At 41.9% G+C, this 22,270-nt stretch overlaps 1 long non-coding RNA gene across 1 annotated transcript; it reads right to left on the reverse strand.

Annotated features, from left to right (window-relative positions):
* Window positions 1-351: 351 nt before the first annotated feature.
* Window positions 352-20,727, reverse strand: LOC135229112 (uncharacterized). The gene is made up of 2 exons (XR_010319901.1): window positions 19,297-20,727; window positions 352-19,200 (listed from the first exon to the last, which is right to left on the reverse strand). It is a non-coding gene; the product is annotated as an uncharacterized LOC135229112 (long non-coding RNA).
* Window positions 20,728-22,270: the final 1,543 nt, after the last annotated feature.

The following is a 22,270-nucleotide window of genomic DNA, read 5'->3' on the forward strand; positions in this document are numbered from 1 at the left end:
TAGGGGGTAGGGTTGTTTGTTGTTAGGGCGTTAGGGTTGTTTGTTGTTAGGGAATTAGGGTTGTTTCTTAGAGGGTTAGGGTTTTTATTTTAGGTGCTTAGGATTGTTGTTAGGGGGTTAGGGTTGTTTGTTGTTAGGGGTTTAGGGTTCTTACTTAGGGGGTTAGGGTTTTTTTTGTTACGGGTTTAGGGTTGTTTTTTAGGAGGTTAGGGTTGTTTTTGTTAGGGGTTAGACTTGAGTTTGTTTCGGGGTTAATGATGTGTTGGTTAGGGTGCTAGAGTTGTGTCTGTTAGGGGGTTAAAGTTGTTTGTTATTAGGGGGTTAGGGTTGTTTGTTCTTAGGGGGTTAGGGTTGTTTGTTGTTAGGGGGTTAGGGTTGTTTGTTGTTGGCAGGTTAGGGTTTGTTTTTAGGGTGTTAGGACTGTTTGTTGTTAAGGGTTTAGGGTTGTTTGTTGTTAGGGGGTTAGGGTTGTTTGTTGTTAGGGGGTTAGGGTTGTTTGTTGTTAGGGGGTTAGGGTTGTTTTTGTTAGGGGTTTATGGTTGTTTGTTGTTAGGGGGTCAGGGTTGTTTGTTGTTAGGTGGTTAGGTTTGTTTGTTGTTGGGAGTTAGGGTTGTGTTTGTTAGGGGGTTAGGGTTGCTTTTTTTAGGGGGTTAGGGTTGTTCGATGTTAAAGGTTTAGGGTTGTTTGTTGTTGGGGATTAGGGTTGTTTGCTGTTACGGATTTAGGGTTGTCTTTGTTAGGGGGTTAGGGTTGTTTGTTGTTAGGGGGTTAGTGTTGTGTTTGTTAGGCGGTTAGGGTTGTTTTTGTCAGAGGTTTAGGGTTGTGTTTGTTTGGGGGTTAATGTTGTGTTTGTTAGGGGGTCAGGGTTGTTTGTTGTTAGGGGGTTAGGGTTGTTTGTTTTTAGGTGGTTAGGTTTGTTTGTTGTTAGGGGGTTAGGGTTGTGTTTGTTAGGGGGTTAGGGTTGTGTTTGTTAGGGGGTTAGGTTTGCTTTTGTTAGGGGGTTAGGGTTGTTCGATGTTAAGTGGTTAGGGTTTGTTTTTAGGGGGTTAGGGTTGTTTGTTGTTAGGGGATTAGTGTTGTTTGTTGTTATGGGGTTAGGGTTGTTTGCTGTTGGGGGTTAGGGTTGTTTTTGTTAGTGGGTTAGCATTGTTAGGGGGTTAGGGTTGTTTGTTGTTAGGGGGTTAGGGCTGTTTCTTAGGGGGTGCGGGTTGTTTTTGTTAGGGGTTTAGGGTTGTTTGTTAGGAGGTTAGCGTTGTTTTTCTTGGGGGGTTATGGTTGTGTTTGTTTGCGGGTTAATGTTGTGTTTGTTAGGGTGTTAGGGTTGTGTTTGTTAGGGGTTAGAGTTGTTTGTTGTTAGGGGGTTAGGGTTGATTGTTAGGGGGTTAGGGTTGTGTTTGTTAGGGGGTTAGTGTTATTTGTTAGGGGGTTAGTGTTGTTTGTTAGGGGTTTACGGTTGTTTTTGTTAGGGTGTTAGGGTAGTGTGTTGTTAGGGGTTAGGGTTGTTTGTTGTTAGGGGGTTAGGATTGTGTTTGTTAGAGGGTTAAGGTTGTTTTTGTTAGGGGGTTAGGGTTGTTTGTTGTTAGGGGGTTAGGGTTGTTTTTTGTTAGGGGCTTAGGATTGTTTGTTGTTCGGGGGTCAGGGTTTTTTTTTAGGGGGTTAGGGTTGTTTGTTAGAGGGTTAGGGTTGTTTTTGTTAGGGGGTTAGGGTTGTTTGTTCGGGTGTTAGGGTTGTTTGTTGTTAGAGGGTTAGTGTTGTTTGTTGTTAGGGGGTTAGGGTTGTTTGTTGTTAGGGGGTTAGTGTTGTTTGTTGTTAGGGGGTTAGGGTGAAGTTTCAGTTAATCGTCAGGGTTTGGGTTAAGGTTAGAGTAGGGTTAAGGTTAGTGTTCGGGTTAGGTATAGAGTTAGGTTTTGGGTAGGGGTAAGTTTAGGATTAAGGCTAGGTTTACGGTAAAGGGTAGGGCTAGCTTAGGGTTAGAGTTAGAGTTAGTGCTAGGGTTAAGGATTATGGTTATGGTCAGGTTTAGAGTTATTGTTAGGGTTAGGGTAGAGTTAAGGTTAGGGTTAAGTTTAGGGTTAGAGAAAGGGTTAGGTTTAGGTCTGGGTTAGGTGTAGGATGCGGGATAGGGTTAGGGTTAGGGGTTCATGTGAGGGTTACTGTTAGGTTTACATTAAGCTGATGTTTTAGGGTGTTAAGGTTAGGGCTAGGGTTAGCATTAGGTTTAGGGTTACTGCTAGAGTTAGGGGGTAGTTAAGGGTTAGCTTTAGTTTTAGGGTTACGGTTAGCCTTAGGTTTAGGGTGAAGTTTAGGTTAAGGATGAGGGTGAGGGTTAGGTTTAGGCATTTGGGTTAAGGTTAGGGTTAGGTTTAGGGTTGGGCTTAGTGTTAGGATTAGGGTTAGGTGTTTGGGTTAATGTTAGGGTCAGGTTTAGGGTTAGGTGTTTGGGTTAATGTTAGGGTCAGGTTTAGGGTTAGGGCTACAGCTAGGGTAAAGTTTATTTTAAGGGTGAGAGTTGAGCTTAGGGTTAGCGTTAGGGGGTAAGGTTAAGGTTAGGATTAAGGTTAGGATTAGAGTTAGGGTTAGGGTAAGTGTTAGGTTTAAGTCTTGGTTAGGTTTAGGACTAGGCTATGGTTAGAGATAGGGTTGGGTTAAGGGTTGGGGTTAGGTTTCAATGTTAGGGTGAGGGTTAGTGCTAGGTTTCCATTTAAGCTGAGTGTGTAGGGTAAGTTTTAGGGTTAGAGTTGGAGTTAGGGTCAGGGTTAGGGTTAAGTTTAGGGTTAGGGTTAGGTTTATGGTTAGAATTAGGGTTAGGGTTAGAGTTTGGGGGAGATTTAGTGTTATGTTTAGTTTTAGGGTTCGGGTTAGGGTGAAGTTTATGTTAAGCGTGACGTTAGGGGTTAGGGTTAGTTTTAGGGCTAGGGTTATGTTTAGGGTTAGTGTTAGTTTTGCTTAGGATTAGGCTTTGAATGAAGTTAGGGTAGGGTTAGGGTTGTGATTAGAGTGAAATTTTGGTTAAAGTAAGGGTTCGGTTTATGATTAGGTTTAGAGTTAGACTTAGGGTTAGTGGTTAGGGTTAGGTTAGGGTTAAGGTTAGGTTTAGGCTAAGGATTAGGGCTAGAGTTAGGGTTAGGGGTGAGTGTTTTGGTTAGGTTTAGGGTAGGGTTATAATTAGGGTTAAGTTCAGGGTTAGGGTAAGAGTTAGAGTTACATTTACATTTAAGGTGAGTTTTTTGGGTAAGTGTTACGGTTAAGTTTAGGGTTAGGTTGAGGGCTAGGGTTCGGGTAGAGTTAGGGTTAGGGGTTAGGGTTAGGTTTAAGTATATGGTAAGGTTAAATTTAGGGTTAAGTTTAGGTTAGGGTTAGGGTCAGGGTTAGGATTAGGATTAGGTTTAGGGTGAGTGTTAGGGTCAAAGTTATTGTAAGGGTTAGTTTTAGGGGTACAGGTGGGCCAAGGTTAAGGTTAGGGTTAGGTTTAGGGGTATGGTTAGGGTTAAAGTTAGGGGTAGCTTTAGGTTAGGGATAAGGTGAAGTTTAAGATAGGGTGAGGGTTAGGGTTATGGCTAAGGTTTGGGTTAGTTTTCAGGTTAGTGTTAAGGTTATGTTTAGGGTTAGGGTTAAGTTTTTGGGTTCCTTTTTTTTAGTTTTAGGGTAGGGTTAGGTTTTAACCTAGGTTTAAATTTAGTTTTACATTTAGGGTTAGGGTTACGGTTTGTGTTAGGCGTTATGGTTGGGGTTTGGTTTAGGTTTAGGGTTAGGTTTGGATAGGGTTAGGATTATGGTTATGGTAAGGTGTTAGGAGTTAGAGGTGTAGTTTAGGGTTAGGGTTTGGGTGAAGATTCCGGTTAGGCATTGTGGTTCTGGTCATGGTTAGGTTTGGTTTAGGGTTAGTGTTAGGTTTATGATTAGGTTTAGGGTTAGTGTTAGAGTTAGGGTTAGAGTTAGCATTATGTTTTGGGATAGGCTTTGGTGTTAGGGGTTAGGTTTTGTTCTAGGGTTAGGGTTATCATTAGGGCTTAGGGGTTCTGGTTAGGGTTAGGGATAGCATTAGGGTTAGTGTTGGGGGATACAGTTAGGGGTTAGGGTGAGGGTTAGGTTTAGGTTTACAGTTAAAGTGAGGGTTTAGGGCAACTGTTATTGTTAGGGTTAGAGTTCGAGTTAGGGTTAGGGTTAGTGTTAGGGTTAAGGTAGGAGTTAGTGTTAGGGCTAGAGATAGAGTTAGGGTTAGGGTAGTGGTATGGTTAGGCTTAAGGCTAGGTTTACAGTACAGGGTAGGGCTAAGCTAGGTTTAGGGTCAGGTTTAGAGTTAGTGTTAGTGCTAGGGTTTAGGATTAGTTTTAGGGTGAGGGTTAGAGTCATAGTTAGAGTTAGCGTTAGGGTTTGGGTTCGGGCTAGGGTTAGGGTCAGGTTTAGAGTCAGTGTTAGTGCTAGGGTTTAGGATTAGTTTTAGGGTGAGGGTTAGAGTCATAGTTAGAGTTAGCGTTAGGGTTTGGGTTCGGGCTAGGGTTAGGGTTAGAGTTAGGGTTAGGGTTTAAGGTTTTGTTTAAGTTCGTGGTAGGGTTAAGGTTAGGTAATGGTTAGGGTCAGGGTTAGGATTAGTATTAGCTTTAGGTTGAGGGTTAGGGCCAGAATTATTGTAAGGGTTAGGTTTAGGGTTACAGATGGGTTAATGTTAAGGTTACAGTTAGGTTTAGAGGTAGGGTTAGGGTTAAAGTTAGGGTTACCTTCAGGTTAGTGATAGGGCGAATTTTAAGATAGGTTGAGGGTTGCGGTTACACTTAGGTTTAAATTTAGAGTTAGTGCTAGGGTTTACGGTTAGGGTTAGTGTTAGTTTTAGAGTTATTGTTAGGCTTAGGATAGGGTTATGGTAGAGTAAAGGTTAGGCTTATGGTTAGGGTTAGGGTAAGGGTTAGGTTTAGGTGAGGGTTAGAGCCAAAATTAGTTATAGGGTTAAGGTTAGGGAAAGGGTTAGGGGTCCGTGTGAGTGTTAGTGTTAGGTTTCCAGTTATGCTGATGTTTTCGGGTGTTACGGTTAGGGTCAGGGTTAGAGTTAGGGATAGGGTTAGGTTTAGGTTTAGAGTTAGAGTGAGGGGATAGTTTAGGGTTAGGTTTAGTTTTAGGGTTTGGATTAGGCTTAGGTTTAGGGTGAAGTTTAGGTTAAGGATGAGGGTTAGAGTTAGGGGTAGTGTTTGCTTAGGTGTTTGGGTTAAGGTTAGGGTCAAGTTAGGGTTAGGTTTAGGTTTAGTGTTAAGGTTAGGGTTAGGGTTAGGATTAGCAGTTTTTCAGTAGAAGCCATACGTTTGCAAGAGCAAATGAAAAATTCATTGCAGGAAAGAGGAATGAAAGAAAGTTTCTCTACTTCTCCCTGCTTTGCTCAGAGGACTGGATGAAGTCAGGGAGTTCTCCCTTCCACTGAGGAACACACAGGATGCTGTTCCCTCTGTGCTCTCTTATTTGGAAAAGAGTCTGCAGTTACACACTTTGAACTGTGGAAAGGCACTGTGGTTTGTTAAGATTTTCCTAGGCACTTTGTTTTCTCTGGGCCAAAAAGAGCCTTCACAATAGCTTGAAGCATACTCGTTCCACTTCCAGAATACAGCTACCGCAAGGCAGTTCTCCAGAGGAAAACTTCCCTTTGCAAAGGGGAGATTTGCCGAGCTCACTACGGGAAAGCGAAACCGAAAGACTGTTTTCTCATTCTAACTGTTTTCGTCAGAGGAACGGATGAAGTCACAGTGTTCTTTTTTTGACTGAGAAACACAAAATCTGATGTTGCCTCTGAGCTCTGTTCTTGGCAAATAACTGAAACTGACATACATTCATGTGGGGAAACACACGGCTTTGCTAGGATTTCTCTAGGCAATGTGTTTTCCCTAGGCCTCACTGTACAAACAGTATCTCGTCAGGGCAACACTGCATAGGATTTACTCTGCCAGGAGAGAGTTACTGCTTTGTAGTTTGTGCTAGGAATTCTCTTTCGGCAAGTGCAAAATGACCAAATTCAGACAGAAAAGAGAATACGAAAAGACCTTTTCTCCCTGGGTGCTTTCCGAATATGTTAAAGCTAAAACTATGTAGTTGCTCCTCTGGAAGGATACATGCACTGCGATGTAGTTTTTCAGAAGAAGCCTTGCGTTTGCAAGAGCAAATGAGGAATTCATTGCAGAAAAGAGGAAGGAAAGAAAGTTTCTCTCCTTCTGCCTGCTTTGCTCAGAGGACTGGATGAAGTCAGGGAGTTCTCCCTTCCACTGAGAAACAGGCAGGCTGCTGTTGCCTGTGCGCTCTCTTATTTGGAAAAGAGTCTGCAGTTACACACTTTGAACTGTGGAAAGACACCAGGGTTTGATAGGATTTCCCCAGGTGCTTTGTTTTCCCGGGCCAAAACGAGCCTTCACAACAGCTTAACGCCAACACTGCATATTCGTTCCTCATCCAGAAAACGACTACCATGAGTCATTTCTCTCTAAGCCTAACCCTAAACCGAATCCTAAGCATAACACTAAACCTAACCATTAACCTGACCCTAACATGAACGCAAACACCTATCCCTAATACTAACCCTAACCCTCATCCTTAACCTAATCTTCACCCAAAACCTAAACCTAAACCTAACCCTAAAGCAAAATTAACCCTAAACTATGCCCTAACCCTAAATCTAACCCTAACCCTAACCCTAGCCCTAACACCCTAAAACACCAGCTTAAGTATAAACCTAACACTAACAACCACACGAACCCCTAACTCTTTCCCTAACCCTAACCTATCCCTAATCCTAACCTAAACCTGACCTAAACCTAATCTGTACCGTATGCCTAAACTTAACCCTAACCCTAAATCTACCGTAACACTAACCCTAAACGTAGCAATAACTCTAAACTTGACCCTAACCCTAACCCTAAACCCTAGCACTAACTCTAACTCTAACCCTAACCCTGACCCTAACCTAGCGCAACCCTTTACCGTAAACCGAGCCTTAACCCTACCTTACCCCTACCCTAAACCTAACCCTAACACGAACCTTAAACCTAACTCTAACCTTAACCCTAACTCTCACTATTTTCTGGAACTTCACCCTAACCCTAACTCTAACCCTAACCTTAACAATTAACCTAAACCAAACACTTAAAAGTAAACCTAACCCTAACCATCACCCTAGCCTTAACCATTTCTGCAACCCTAAACCTAACGCTCTCCCTAACCTTATTCTTAACCCTAACCCTAATACGAACAGTAACTCTAATCTAACCCTAACACTAACCCTAAATTTAAGCCTACCCTAACCAAAAACCTAACCCTAACACCCTAAACCTAACATCTGACACTAACTAAAACCCTAACCCTTATCCTAACCCTCGTCTGAACCCTCACCCTTAACCTAAACTTCATACTAATGCTAAACCTAAACCTAACCCTAAACATAACACCAACCCTAAACTGAACCCTAAACCTAACCTTAATACTAACCTGAACACAAACCCAAACTCTAGCCCTAACAATAAAAATAACCCTCACCCTATCCTAAACATCCAAACCCTAAACCTAAACCTAACCCAAACCCTATCCTTAAACATAACTCTAACCATAACGCTAGGCCAAATGTAACCCTAAACCTAACCCTTACAATAGCCCTGAACTTAACCCTAAACTTAATCCTAACCCTAGACCTAAACCTAACCCTAACCCTAAATCTAGCCTTGACCCTAAATTGAACACTAACTCTAACCATAAACCGGCACCTAAACCTAAATATTGCCCTACACCTAACCATAACCCTAATCCTAACCCTAACTCTAACCCTAATGATGACACTTAACCTAAACCCTCACCTAAACTGTAAAACTAACTGTAACCCTCACCCTAACCCCTAACCGTATCCCCCAACCCTAACCCTAATGCTATCCGTAACCCTACCCCTAACACTAACCTGAACCCCCGAGCCCTAACGATAACCCTAACCCTAACCCAAACCCTAACCCCTAACACCAAAGCCTAACCCAAACCTTAACCCTAACTCTCACCCTAACTCGAACACTAACCTGAAACCTAATCATAAACCTAACCGTAACCCTAAACCAAACCTAACCATGGTCAGAACCACAATGCTTTACCAGAACCCTCATCCACCCCTAACCCTAAACTACACTTCTAACCCCTAACAGCTTACCATAACCATAATCCTAAGCATACACAACCCTAACCATAAACCTAAACCTCACCCCAACCACAAGGCCTAACACAAACCGCAAACTTAACTGTTACACTAAACTCAACCCTAACCTAAAATCTAACCCTAACCCTAAAACTAAACACAACCCATACACTTAACCCTAACCCTAAACATAACCTTAACACTAACCCAAAAACTAACCCAAACCTTAGCCATAACCCTAACCCTCACCCTATCTTAAACTTCACCCTATCCCTAACCTAAAGCTAACCCTAACCCTACCCCTAAACCTAACCCTAACCTTAACCTTGGCCCACTTGTAACCCTAAACCTAACCCTTACAATATCTCTGACCCTAACCCTCACCCTAAACCTAATCCTAACCCTGACCCTAACCCTAACCTAACCTTAACCTAACATTAAGGCTACCATAAACTTACACCTAACCCTAACCTCTAACCCTAACTCTACCTGTAACCCTAGCCCTAACCCTAACAGTAACACCCAAAACACTCAACTGTAAATGTAATTCTAACTCTTACCCTAACCCTATACTTAACCCTAAAAATAACCCTACCCTAAACCTAACTGAAACAATAACCCCTAACCCTAACTCTAAACCTAATCATTAGCCTAAATCTAAACTTAACCTTAAACCTAAACCTAAACACTCACCCTAACTCTAACCCTAACCCTAAACCTAAAACAAACCCTCACCCTTAACCAAAACTTCACCCTAACCATAACGCTAAACCTACCTTAAATTCATTCAAACCCTAACCAAAACTAAAACTAACCCTAACGCTAACACTAACCCCAAACCTAAAACTAAACATAACCTAACCCTAACCCCTAACCCTAAACCTCATAATTAAAATAAACTTCACACTAAGCCTAACCCTAAAACTAAAAAAACAACCTAAACATGACACTAAATCTCCACCTAACCCTGACCCTAACCCTAACCCTAATCCTAAGCATAAACCTAATCCTAACCCTAACTCTAACCCTAACCCTAACTGTAACACCCTAAAACATCAGCTTAACTGTAAACCTGACACTAACCCTCACACGAATCTCTAACCCATCCCCCAATCCTAACCCTATCCCTAATCCTAGCCCTAACCCTGAACTAAACCTAACCCTTACCCTAACCCTAAAATTAACCCTAACATTAACTCTACCCTAACCCTAAACTTAAGCCTAACAATAACTCTAAACGTAACCCTAACCCTAACCCAGCACTACCCTTTACCGTAAACCTAGCCTTCACAGTAACCTTACCCCTACCGTAACCCTAACCCTAAACCTAACCCTGACACTAACCTTAACCCTAACTCTAACCTTAACCCTAACCCTCACTATTAACTGAAACTTCACCCTAACCCTAACCCTAACTCTAACTCTAACCCTAACCATAACAATTAACCTAAACCCTCTCCTTAACGGTAAACCTAACACTAACACACACCCTAACCCTTAACCGTGTCCCCAACCCTAAACCTAATGCTATCCCTAAACTTATCTCTAACCCTAACTCTAACACGAAGAGTAGCCCTAATCTAATCCTAACCCTAACATTAACCTTAAACTTAAGACTAGCCTAACCATAAACCTAAACCTAACACCCTAAACCTAATGTCTAACATTATAATTCTAACCCTAATCCTAACCCTTATCCTAACCCTCACACTTAACCTGAACTTCACACTAATACTAACCCTGTTCGTAAATCTAACCCTAAACATAACCCCTAACCCTAATCCAAACCCTAAACCTGACCTTAAAAGTAACGTGAGCACAAACCCAAACTCCAGCCCTAACCATAAAAATAACCCTCACCCTAGCCTAAACATCATCCAAACCCTAACCCTAACCTTAGCCCTAACCTAAACCTAAGCAAAACCCTTACCTTAAACCTAACTCTAACCATAACACTAGTCCATCTGAAACCCTAAACCTAACCCTTACGATAGCCCTGAACCTAACCCTAAACATAATCCTAATCCTAAACCTAACCCTAACTCTAAACTTGACCCTAAATAGAACACTAGCTCTGACCCTAAATACAACACTAACTAACCCTAAACTTGGACGTAAACCTAAATATTACCCTACACCTAACCCTAACCCTAAACCTAACCCTAACTCGAACTCTAACCCTAATCATAACACTTACCCTAAACCCGCACCTTAACTGTAAAACTAACCGTAACCTTCACTCTAACCCCTAACCGTAGCCCACAACCCTAACCCTAATGCTAACCCTAGCCCTAACCACAACACTAACCTGAAACCCCTAGCCATAAAGATAACACTAACCCTAACCCAAACCCTAACCCATAACACCAAAACCTAACCCAAACCTTAACACTATCCCTCACCCTAACTCTAACACTAACCCGAAACCAAATCATAAACCTAACCCTAAAACTGAACCAAACTTAACCATGACCAGAACCACAATGCCTAACCGAAACCCTCACCCAAACCCTAACCCTTAACTACACCTCTACACCCTAACACCTTACCATAACCATAATCCTAACCCTACCCAACCCTAACCAAAAACCTAACCCTCACCCCAACCACAATGCCTAATACAAATCGTAACCCTAACTGTTACACTTAACTTAACCCTAACTTAAAATCTAACCCTAACCCTAAAACTAAACAGAACCCATAAACTTAACCCTAACCCTAAACATAAACTTAACACTAACCTGAAAACGAACCCAAACCTTAGCCATAACCCTAACCCTCACCCTATCTTACTTCACCCTATCCCTAACCTAAGGCTAACCCTAACTTTAACCCTAATCCTATCCCTAAACCTAACCCTAACCTTAACCTTGGCCCATCTGTAACCCTAAACCTAACCCTTATGATAACTCTGACCCTAATGTTGGCCTGAAACCTAATTCTAATCCTAACCCTGACCCTAACCCTAACCTAACCTTAACCCTAACTTAAAGCTTACCATAAACTTAAACCTAACCCTAACCCAAACTCTAACCCTAAACCTAGCCCTAACCCTAACCGTAACAGTTACCCAAAACCTTCACCTTAACTGTAAACGTAAATCTAACTCTTACCGTAACCCTAAACTTAACCTTAATTATAACCCTATCCTAAACCTAACTGAAACACTAACCCCTAACCTTAACTCTAACCCTAATCCTTAGCCTAAACCTAACCTTAACCCTAAACCTAACCCTAACTACTAACCCTAACTCTAACCCTAACCCGAAACCGAACCCTCAACCTTAACCAAAATTTCACCTGAACCATAACCTTAAACCTACCCTAACTTCATTCAAACCCTAACCCTAAGCAAAACTAACGCTAAACTTAACCCTAACCCTGACTCTAACCTGAACCCTAAATACCAACCCTAAACCTGACCCTAACAATAATCCAAACACCTAACCCTAACCCTAACCCTTATCCTTAAACTAAAATTCACCCTAAACTTAAGCCTAAACCACTATCCCCTAACTCTAGCCCTAACCCTAAACCTAACCTAACTCTAACCCTAACTCTAAACATAACACCCTAAAACATCAGCTTAATGTAAACATAACACTAACCCTCACACGAACCCCTAACCCTTTCCCTAACCCTAACCCTATCCCTCATTCTAACCCTAACCCTGACCTAAACCTAAACCTTACCCTAACCCTATACTTAACCCTAACCTTAACTCTACCCTAACCTTAACCCTAAACCTAACAATAACTAAACCTGACCTTAACCCTAACCCTAAACCCTAGCACTAACTCTAAACCTAACCCTAACCTAGCCCTACCCTTTACTGTAAACCTAGCCTTAACCCTAACCTGACCACTACCCTAACCCTAACCCTAAACCTAACCCTAACACTAACCTTAACCCTAACCCGCACTAATAAATGAAACTTCACCGTGACCCTAACTCTAACCCTAACCATAACAATTACCCTAAACCTTCACCTTAACTGTAAACCTAAACCTAACCCTCACCATATACCGAACCCTCACCCTAACCCCTAACTATATTCCCAACCCTAAACCTAATGCTATCCCTAACCCTAAACCTAACCCTAACCTGAACAGTAACCCTAATCTAACACTAACCCTAACATTAACCCTAAATTTAACCCTACCCTAACCATAAAACTAAACCTAGCACCCTAAACCTAACCTCTAACACTAAATATAATCCTAACCCTTATCCTAACCCTCAACCTTAACCTAAACTTCACACTAAGCCTAAACCTAAAACTAACCCTAACATGAAAAATAACCCCTAACCCTAAATTGGACCCTAAACCTAACCTTGACACTAACCTGACCACAAACCCAAACTCCAGCCCTAACCCTAAAAGTAACCCTCACCCTATGCTAAACTTCATCCAAACACTGAGCCTAACCTTAACCAAAACGTAAACCTAGCCCAAACCCTAACCTTAAACCTGACTCTAACCATAAAGCTAGTCCATCTGTAAACCTAAACCTAAGCCTCACAATAGCTCTGAACCTAACCCTAAACCTAATCCTAATCCTAACCCTAGACTTAATCCTAACCCTAACCCTAACTCTAACCTTGACCCTAAATAGAACACTAACTCTAACCCTAAACCTGGACTTAAAACTAAAATTTAACCTACACCTAACCCTAACCCGAAATCTAACTCTAACCCTAATCATAACACTTACCCTAAAACCTCACCTTAACTGTAAAACTAACGGTAATCCTCAATCTAACCCCTAACCATATCCCCAAAACCTAACCCTAATGCTATCCCTAACCCTAACCCTAACCCTAACACTCACCTGAACCCCTAAGCCCTAAAAATAACACTCACCCTAACCCAAAACCTAACCCCTAACACCAAAGCCTAACCCTAACTCTCACCCTAACTCTAACACTAAGCCGAAACCTAATCATAAAACTAACCCTAACCCTAAACCAAACCTAACCATGACCAGAACCACAATGCCTAACCGGAACCCTCACCCAAACCCTAACCCTAAACTACACCTCTAACCCCTAACACCTTACCATAACCATAATCTTAACCCTACCCAACCCTAACCCTAAACCTAATCCTCACCCCAACCACAATGCCTAACACAAACCGTAAACCTAACCCTAACTGTAACACTGAACTTAACCCTAACCTAAAATCTACCCCTAACCCTAAAAGTAAACAGAACCCATAAACTTAATCCTAACCCTAAACATAACCTTAACACTAACCTGAAAAACTCAAGCAAACCTTAGCCATAACCCTAACCCTCACACTATCTTAAACTTCACCCTATCCCTAATCTAAAGCACACCTTAACTTTCACCCTAACCCTACACCTAAACCTAACCCTAACCTTAACCTTGGCCCACCTGTAACCCTAAAGCTAACCCTTACAATAACACTGACCCTAACCCTCACCCTCACCCTAATCCTAATCCTAACCCTGACCCTAACCCTAACCAAACCTTAACCATAACTTTACTGTACCATAAACTTAAACCTAACCCTAACCCGTAACCCTAAATTTAAACCCAAGCCTAGGCCTAGCCCTAACACTAACCCTAACCCTAACCGTAACACTTACCCAAAACCCTCACCATAACTGTAAACATAACTCTAACTCTTAACCTAACCCTAAATATAACCCTACCCTAAACCTAACCAAAACACTAACACCTAACTCTAAATCAAATCCTGATCTTTAGCCTAAACCTAACCGTAACTCTAAGCCTAACCCTAACCACTAACCCTAATTCTAACCCTAACCCTAAGCCTGATCCTAAACCGAACCCTAACCCTAACCCTAAACCTGACCCTAACATTAACCGAAACACTTAACCCTAACCCTAACCTTAACCCAAACACCTAACCCTAACACTAACCCTAACCCTCATCCTTAACCTAAACTTCACCATAAACCTAAGCCTAACCTTAACCCTAAAACTAAACCTAGCCCTAAACTATCCCCTAAATCTAGCCCTAAACCTAAACCTTATCCTAACCCTAACTACAACCCTGACCTAACCGTAACACCGTAAAACATCAGCTTAAGTGTACACCTAACACTAACCCTCACACGAACACCTAACCCTTTCCCTAGCTCTAACCCTATCCCTAATCCTAACCTTAACCCTGACCTAAACCTAACACTTACCCTAACGCTAAACTTAACCTTAACCTTAACTCTACCCTAAAACTAACAAAAACTCTAAACCTGACCCTACCTCTTACCCTAAACCCTAGCACTAGCTCTAACTCTAAACCTAACCCTAACCCTAACCTAGCCCTACCCTTTACCGTAAACCTAGCCTTAACCCTAACCTTACCTCTACCCTAACCCTAAACCTAACCCTAACACTAAACTTAACCCTAACTGTAATCTTAACCCTAACCCTTACCCTGACCCTGACTATTAACTGAAAATTCACCCTAAACCTAACCCAAACTCTAACTCGAACCCTAACTATAACACTTACCCTAAACCCTCACCTTAACTGTAAACCTAACCCTAACCCTCACCCTAACCACAACCCTCACCCTAACCCCTAACCGTATCCCCAACCATAAACCTAATGCTATCCCTAACCCTATCCCTAACCCAAACACGAACATTCACCCTAATCTAACCGTAACGCTAACATTAACCCAACCCTAACCATAAACCTAACCTTAACATCCTAAATCTAACCTCTAACACTAACTATAATCCTAACCCTAATTCTAACTCTTATCCTAACCCTCACCCTTAACCTAAACTTCACACTAACCCTAAACCAAAATGTAACCCTAACCCTAAATATAACCCCAACCCTAACCCGAACCCTAAACCTAACCTTAACGCTAACCTGAACACAAACCCAAATTCGAGCCCTAACCATAAAAAACCCTCAACCTATCCTAAACTTCACCCAAACCCTAACACTAACCTTAACCCTAAACCTAAAGCTAACCCAAACCTTAACCATAAACCTACCTCTAACCATAACGCAAGTTTATTTGTAACCCTAAACCTAACCCTTACAATAGCCCTGAACTTAACCCTAAACCTAATCCTAGCCCTAGACCTAACCTGACCTAACTCTAACTGTAACCTTGACCCTAAAGAGAACACTAACTCTAACCCTAAACTTGGACCTAAACCTAAATCTTCCCCTACACCTAACCCTAAACCTAAAAATAACTCCAACTCTAACCCTAATCATAACACTTATCCTAAACCCTCACCTTAACTGTAAAACTAACCGTAACCCTCACCCTAACCCCTAACTGTATCCCCCAAACCTAACCCTAATGCAATCCCTAACCTTAACCGTAAAACCAACCTGAAACCCCTGAGCCCTAACAATAACCCTAACTCTAACACAAACACTAACCCCTAACACCAAAGCCTAATCCAAACTTTAACCCTAACTCTCACCCTAACTTTAACACTAACCCGAAACCTAATCATAAACTTAACCCTCACGCGAAACCAAACCCAACCTAACCAGAACCACAATTCCTAACTGGAACCTTCACCCAAACCCTAACCCTAAACTACACTTCTAACCACTAACACCTTACCATAACCCTAATCCTAGCCCTTATCCTAACCCTCACCCTTAACCTAAACTTCACACTAACCCTAAACCAAAGCGTGACCCGAACCCTAAACATAACCCCTTACCCTAACCCGAACCCTAAACCTAACCTTAACACTAACCTGAACACAAAACCAAACTCTAGCCCTAACCACAAAAATAACCCTCAACCTATCCTAAACTTCATCCAAACCCTAACCCTAACCTTAACTGTAAACCTCAACCTAACCCAAACCCTAAACTTAAACTTAACTCTAACTATAACGCTAGTCCACCTGTAACCCTAAACCTAAGCCTTACAATAGCCCTGAACTTAACCCTAAAACTAATCCTAATCCTAACCCTAGACCTAATCCTAACCCTAACTCTAGCCTTGACCCTAAATAGAACACTAACTCTCACCCTCAACCTGAAACTAAACCTAAATCTTACCCTACACCTAACCCTAACCCTAAACCTAACCCTAACTCTAACTCTAACCCTAATCATAACACTTACCCTAAAACCTCACCTTAACTGTAAAACTAACCGTAAAACTCACCATAACCCCTAAACGTATCACCCAACCCTAACCCTAATGCTAGCCCTAACACTAACCTGGACCCCTAAGCCCTAACGATAACACTAAACCTAACCCAAAACCTAACCGCTAACACCAAAGCCTAACCCAAACCTTAAACCTAACTCTCACCCTAACTCTAACACTAACCCGAAACCTAATCATAAACCTAACCCTAACCCTAAACCAAACCTAACCATGACCAGAACCACAATGCCTAACTGGAACCCTCACCCAAACCCTAACCATAAACTACACCTCTAACCCCTAACACCTTACCATAACCATAATCCTAAGCCTAATCAACCGTGACACTAAAACTAACCCTCACCCCAACCACAACGCCTAACACAAACCATAACCCTAACCCTAACCGTAACACTAAACTTAACCCTAACCAAAAATCTAACCCTAACCCAGAACTAAACATAACCCGTAAACTTAACCCTATCCCTAAACATAACCTTAACACTAACCTGAAAACTAACCCGAACCTTAGCCATAACCCTCACCCTAACCCTCACCCTACCTTAAACTTCACCCACCCCAACCTAAAGCTAACCCTAACTTTAACCCTAACCCTACCCCTAAACCTAACCCTAACCTTAACCTTGGCCCACCAGTCACCCTAAACCTAACCCTTACAATAACTCTGACCCGAAACCTCACCCTAAACCTAATCCTAATGCTAACCCTACCCTAACCTTAATCTTAACTTTAACCCTACCATAAAACTACACCTAACCCTAAACCCTAACCCTAACTCTAACCCTAACCCTAACCATAACACCTACCCAAAACCTTCATCTTAACTGTAAACGTAACTCTAATTCTTACCCTAAACCTAAACTTAAACCTAAATATAACCCTACCCTAAACCTAACCAAAACACTTACCCCTAACCCTAACTCTAACCCTAATCCTTAGCCTAAACCTAATCTTAACCCTAAATCTAACCCTAACCATTAACCCTAACTCTAAGCCTAACCCTAACCCTAAACCGAACCCTCACCGTTAACCAAAATTTCACCCTAACCATAACCCTAAACCAACCCTAACTTTATTCAAGCCCTAACCTTAACCAAAACTAAAACAAACCCTAAACCTAACCCTAAATCTACCCCTGACCGTAACCTGAACCCTAACTCCTAATCCTTACCCTAACCCTCACGCTTAACATAAACTTAACCCTAACCCTATCCTAAAACTAAACATAACACTAAATCTTCCCCAACCCTGAACCTAACCAAATCCTAACCATAAACCTAAACCCTAAACTTAACCCTAACACTGACCCTAACTCTAACCATAATCCTAACCATAAAAATTACCCTACACACTCAGCTTAAATGGAAACCTACCACTAACCCACACCCTAACATCTAAACCTAAACCCAACCCTTAACCTAATCCTATCTCTAACCTTATCCTAGCCCTACACCTAAACATGACTTAATCCTAACACTTACCCTAAACCTAACCCTAAACCTAACCTTAACCTTAAACCTAATCCTAACCTTAACCCTAACCCTAACCCCTAACCCTAACCCTAAGCTTAACTCTCACCCTTAAATTAAACTTCACCCTAACCCTAATCCTAAACCAAACTCTAAACCTAACCCTATATCTTAAGCTAACATTAACACAAACACCTAACCCTAACGTGAAACCTAAACCTAACCTTAACCCAAACACTAACCCTTACCCTAACCCTCATCCTTAACCTAAACTTCACCCTAAACCTAAGCCTAACCCTAACCCTAAAACTAAACCTAACCCTAAACTATCCCCTGACTCTATCCCTAAACCCAAACCTAACCCTAACTCTAACTCTAACCCTAACCCTAACTGTAACACACTAAAACATCAGCTTAACTGTAAACCTAACACTAACCCTCATACGAACCCCTAACCCTTTCCCCACCCCTAAACCTATCCCTCATCCTAGCCCTAACCCTTACCTAAACCTAACACTTACTCTAACCCTAAACATAACCCTAAACTTAACTCTACCTTAACCCTAACCCTAAACCTAAAAATAACTCTAAACATGACCCTAACCCTGACCCTAATCCCTAGCACTAACTCTAAAGCTAACCCTAACCCTAAGCTAGCCCTACCCTTTACCGTAAACCTAGCCTTAACCCTAACCTTACCCAAACCCTAACCCTAAACCTATACCTATCCCTAACACTAACCTTAACCCTACTCTAACCTTAACCCTAACCCTGACTATTAACTGAAACTTCACCTAACCCTAAGCCTAGCTGTAACTCTAACCCTAACCATAACAATTACCATAACCCTCACCTTAAGTGTAAACCTAACCCTAACCCTAACCCTCAACCTAACCCTTACCCGTATCCACAACCCTAAACCTAACGCTGTCCCCAACTTTATCCCTAACTCTAATCCTAATACGAACAGGAACCCTAATCTAACCCTAATATTAACCCTAAATTCAACCCTACCCTAACCATAAATCTAACCCTAACACCCTAAAACTAACGTCTAACACTATCTTTACTCCTGACCCTATTTCTAGCCCTCACCCTTAACCTAAACTTCACACTAACCCTAAACCTAAACCTAACACTAACCCTAAACATAACCCTTAACCCTAACCGAACCCTAAAACTTACCTTAACACTAACCTGAACATAAACCCAAACTCTAGCCCTAACCATAAAAATAACTCTCACCCTATCCTAAACTTCATCCAAACCCTAACCCTAACCTTAACCCTAAACCTGAACCTAACCCAAACCCTAACCTTAAACCCAACTCTAACCATAACGCTAGTCGATCTGTAACCCTAAACCTAAGACTTATAATAGCCCTGAACCTAACCCTAAACCTAATCCTAATCCATACCCTAGACCTAATCCTAACCCTAACCCTAACTCTAACCTTGACCCTAAATAGAACACTAACCTTAACTCTAAACCTGGACGTAAACCTAAATCTTACCCTACACCTAAACCTAACCCTAACTCTAACTCTAACCCTTATCATAACACTTACCCGAAACCCTCACCTTAACTGTAAAACTAACCGTAACCTTCACTCTAACCCCTAACCGTATCCCCCAACCCTAACCAAAATGTTATCCCTAACCCTAACACTAATCTGAAACCCCTGAGCCCTAATGATAACCTTAACCCTAACCCAAACCCTAACCCCTAACACCAAAGCCTAACACAAACCTAAAGCCTCTCACCCTAACTCTAACACTAACCCGAAGCCTAATCATAAACCTAACCCGAACCCAAACCTAACCATGACCAGAACCACAACACCTAACCGAAGCCCTCACCCAAACCTAACGCTAAACTACACCTCTAACCCCTAACACCTTACCATAACCATAATCCTAACCCTACCCAACCCTAACCCTAAACCTAACCCTCACCCCAACCACAACGCCTAACACAACCATAAATCTAAGCCTAACCACATTAAACTTAACCCTAACCTAAAATCTGACCCTAACCCTAAAACTAAACAGAACCCTTAAACTTAACCCTCACCCTAAACGTAACCTTAACACTAACCTGAAGAACTCAAGCAAACCTTAGCCATAACCGTAACCCTCACGCTATCTAAAACTTCACCCTAACAACCTTAGGAGCCCTAATACAAGGCATAAACAGAATACAAAACATCAGCAAAAATGACGAAGAGAAACCAGACTACTGGGAGCTCCTAAAAATCAAACACCCATGCTCATCTAAAGATTTCACTAAAAGAGTAAAAAGATCACCTACAGACTGGGAAAGAATTTTCAGCTATGACATCTCCGACCAGCGCCTGATCTCTAAAATCTATATGATTCTGTCAAAACTCAACCACAAAAAGACAAACAACCCTATCAAGAAGTGGGCAAAGGATATAAACACACACTTCACTAAAGACAATATTCAGGCAGCTCACCGATACATGAGAAAACGCTCTCGATCATTAGCCATTAGAGAAATGCAAATTAAAAGTATGATGAGATTCCATCTCACTCCAACAAGGCTGGCATTAATCCAAAAAACACAAAAGAATAAATGTTGGAGAGGCTGCGGAGAGATTGGAACTCTTATACACTGCTGGTGGGAATGTCAAATGATACAACCACTTTGGAAATCTATCTGGCGTTATCTTAAACAGTTAGAAATAGAAGTACCATACAACCCAGAAATCCCACTCCTCGGAATATACCCTAGAGAATTAAGAGCCTTCACACAAACAGATATATGCACACCCACGTTTACTGCAGCTCTGTTTACAATAGCAAAAAGCTGGAAGCAACCAAGGTGTCCATCAACAGATGAATGGTTAAATAAACTGTGGTATATTCACACAATGGAATACTACGCATCAATAAAGAACAGTGACAAATCTGTGAAACATTTCACAACTTGGAGGAACCTGGAAGGCATTATGCTGAGCGAAATCAGTCAGAGGCAGAAGGACAAATATTGTATAAGACCACTATGATAAGATCTTGAGAAATATTATAAACTGAGAAGAACACATACTTTTGTGGTTACGAGGGGGGGAGGGAGGGAGGGTGGGAGAGGATTTTTTACTGATTAATTAGATAAGAGCTGCTTTAGGTGAAGGGATGGACAATACTCAATACATGGAAGGTCAGCTCAACTGGACTGGACCAAAAGCAAAGAAGTTTCCGGGATAAACTGAAGGCTTCAAAGGTCAGCGGAGCAATGGCGGGGGTTTGGGGACCATGGTTTAAGGGGACTTCTAAGTCAATTGGCAAAATAATTCTATTATGAAAACATTCTGCATCCCACTGCGAAATGTGGCATCTGGGGTCTTAAATGCTAACAAGTGGCCATCTAAGATGCATCAATTGGTCTCAACCCACCTGGATCAAAGGAGAATGAAGAACACCAAGGTCACACGATAACTAAGAGCCCAAGAGACAGAAAGGGCCACACGAACCAGAGACCTACATCATCCTGAGACCAGAAGAACTAGTTGGTGCCCGGCCACAATCGATGACTGCCCTGACAGGGAGCACAACAGAGAACCCCTGAGGGAACAGGAGATCAGTGGGATGCAGACCCCAAATTCTCATAAAAAGACCATACTTAATGGTCTGACTGAGACTAGAGGAGTCCTGGCGGTCATGGTCCCCAAACCTTCTGTTGGCACAGGACAGGACTCCCGAAGACAACTCATCAGACATGAAAGGGACTGGACAGTGGGTAGGAGAGAGATGCTGATGAAGAGTGAGCAAATTATATCAGGTGGACACTTGAGATTGAGATGGCATCTCCTGTCTGGAGGGGGGATGGGAGTATAGAGTGAGTTGGAAGCTGGCAAAATTGTCATGAAAGGAGAGACTGGAAGGGCTGACTCATTAGGGGGAGAGCAAGTGGGAGTACGGAGTAAGGTGTATAGAAACTTATATGTGACAGTCTGACTTGATTTGTAAATGTTCACTTGAAGCTCAATAAAAGTTAATGAAAAAAAGAGAAAAAACTTCACTCTATCCTTAACCTAAAGCTAACTTTAAGCTAACGCTACCCCTAAACCTAACGCTGACCTTAACCTTGGCCCATCTGTAACCCTAAACCTAACAATAACTCTGACACTAACCCTCGCCCAAAACCTAATTCTAATCCTAACCCTGACCCTAACCCTAACCTAACCTTAACCCTAACTTTAAGCCTACCATAAACTTAACCTAAACCTAACCCCTAACCCAACTCTAACCCTAAACCTAGCCCTAACCCTAACCGTAACAGTTACCCAAAACCCTCACTTTAACTGTAAACGTAAATCTAACTCTTACCGTAACCCTAAACTTAACCCTAATTATAACCCTATCCTAAACCTAACTGAAACACTAACCCCTAACCCTAACTCTAAACCTAAGGCTTAGCCTAAACCTAACCTTAACCCTAAACCTAACCTTAACCACTAACCCTAAATCTAACCCTAAC

The sequence above is a fragment of the Loxodonta africana genome (assembly GCF_030014295.1).
Source record: "Loxodonta africana isolate mLoxAfr1 chromosome 26 unlocalized genomic scaffold, mLoxAfr1.hap2 SUPER_26_unloc_1, whole genome shotgun sequence".
Classification (NCBI taxonomy): Eukaryota; Metazoa; Chordata; class Mammalia; order Proboscidea; family Elephantidae; genus Loxodonta; species Loxodonta africana.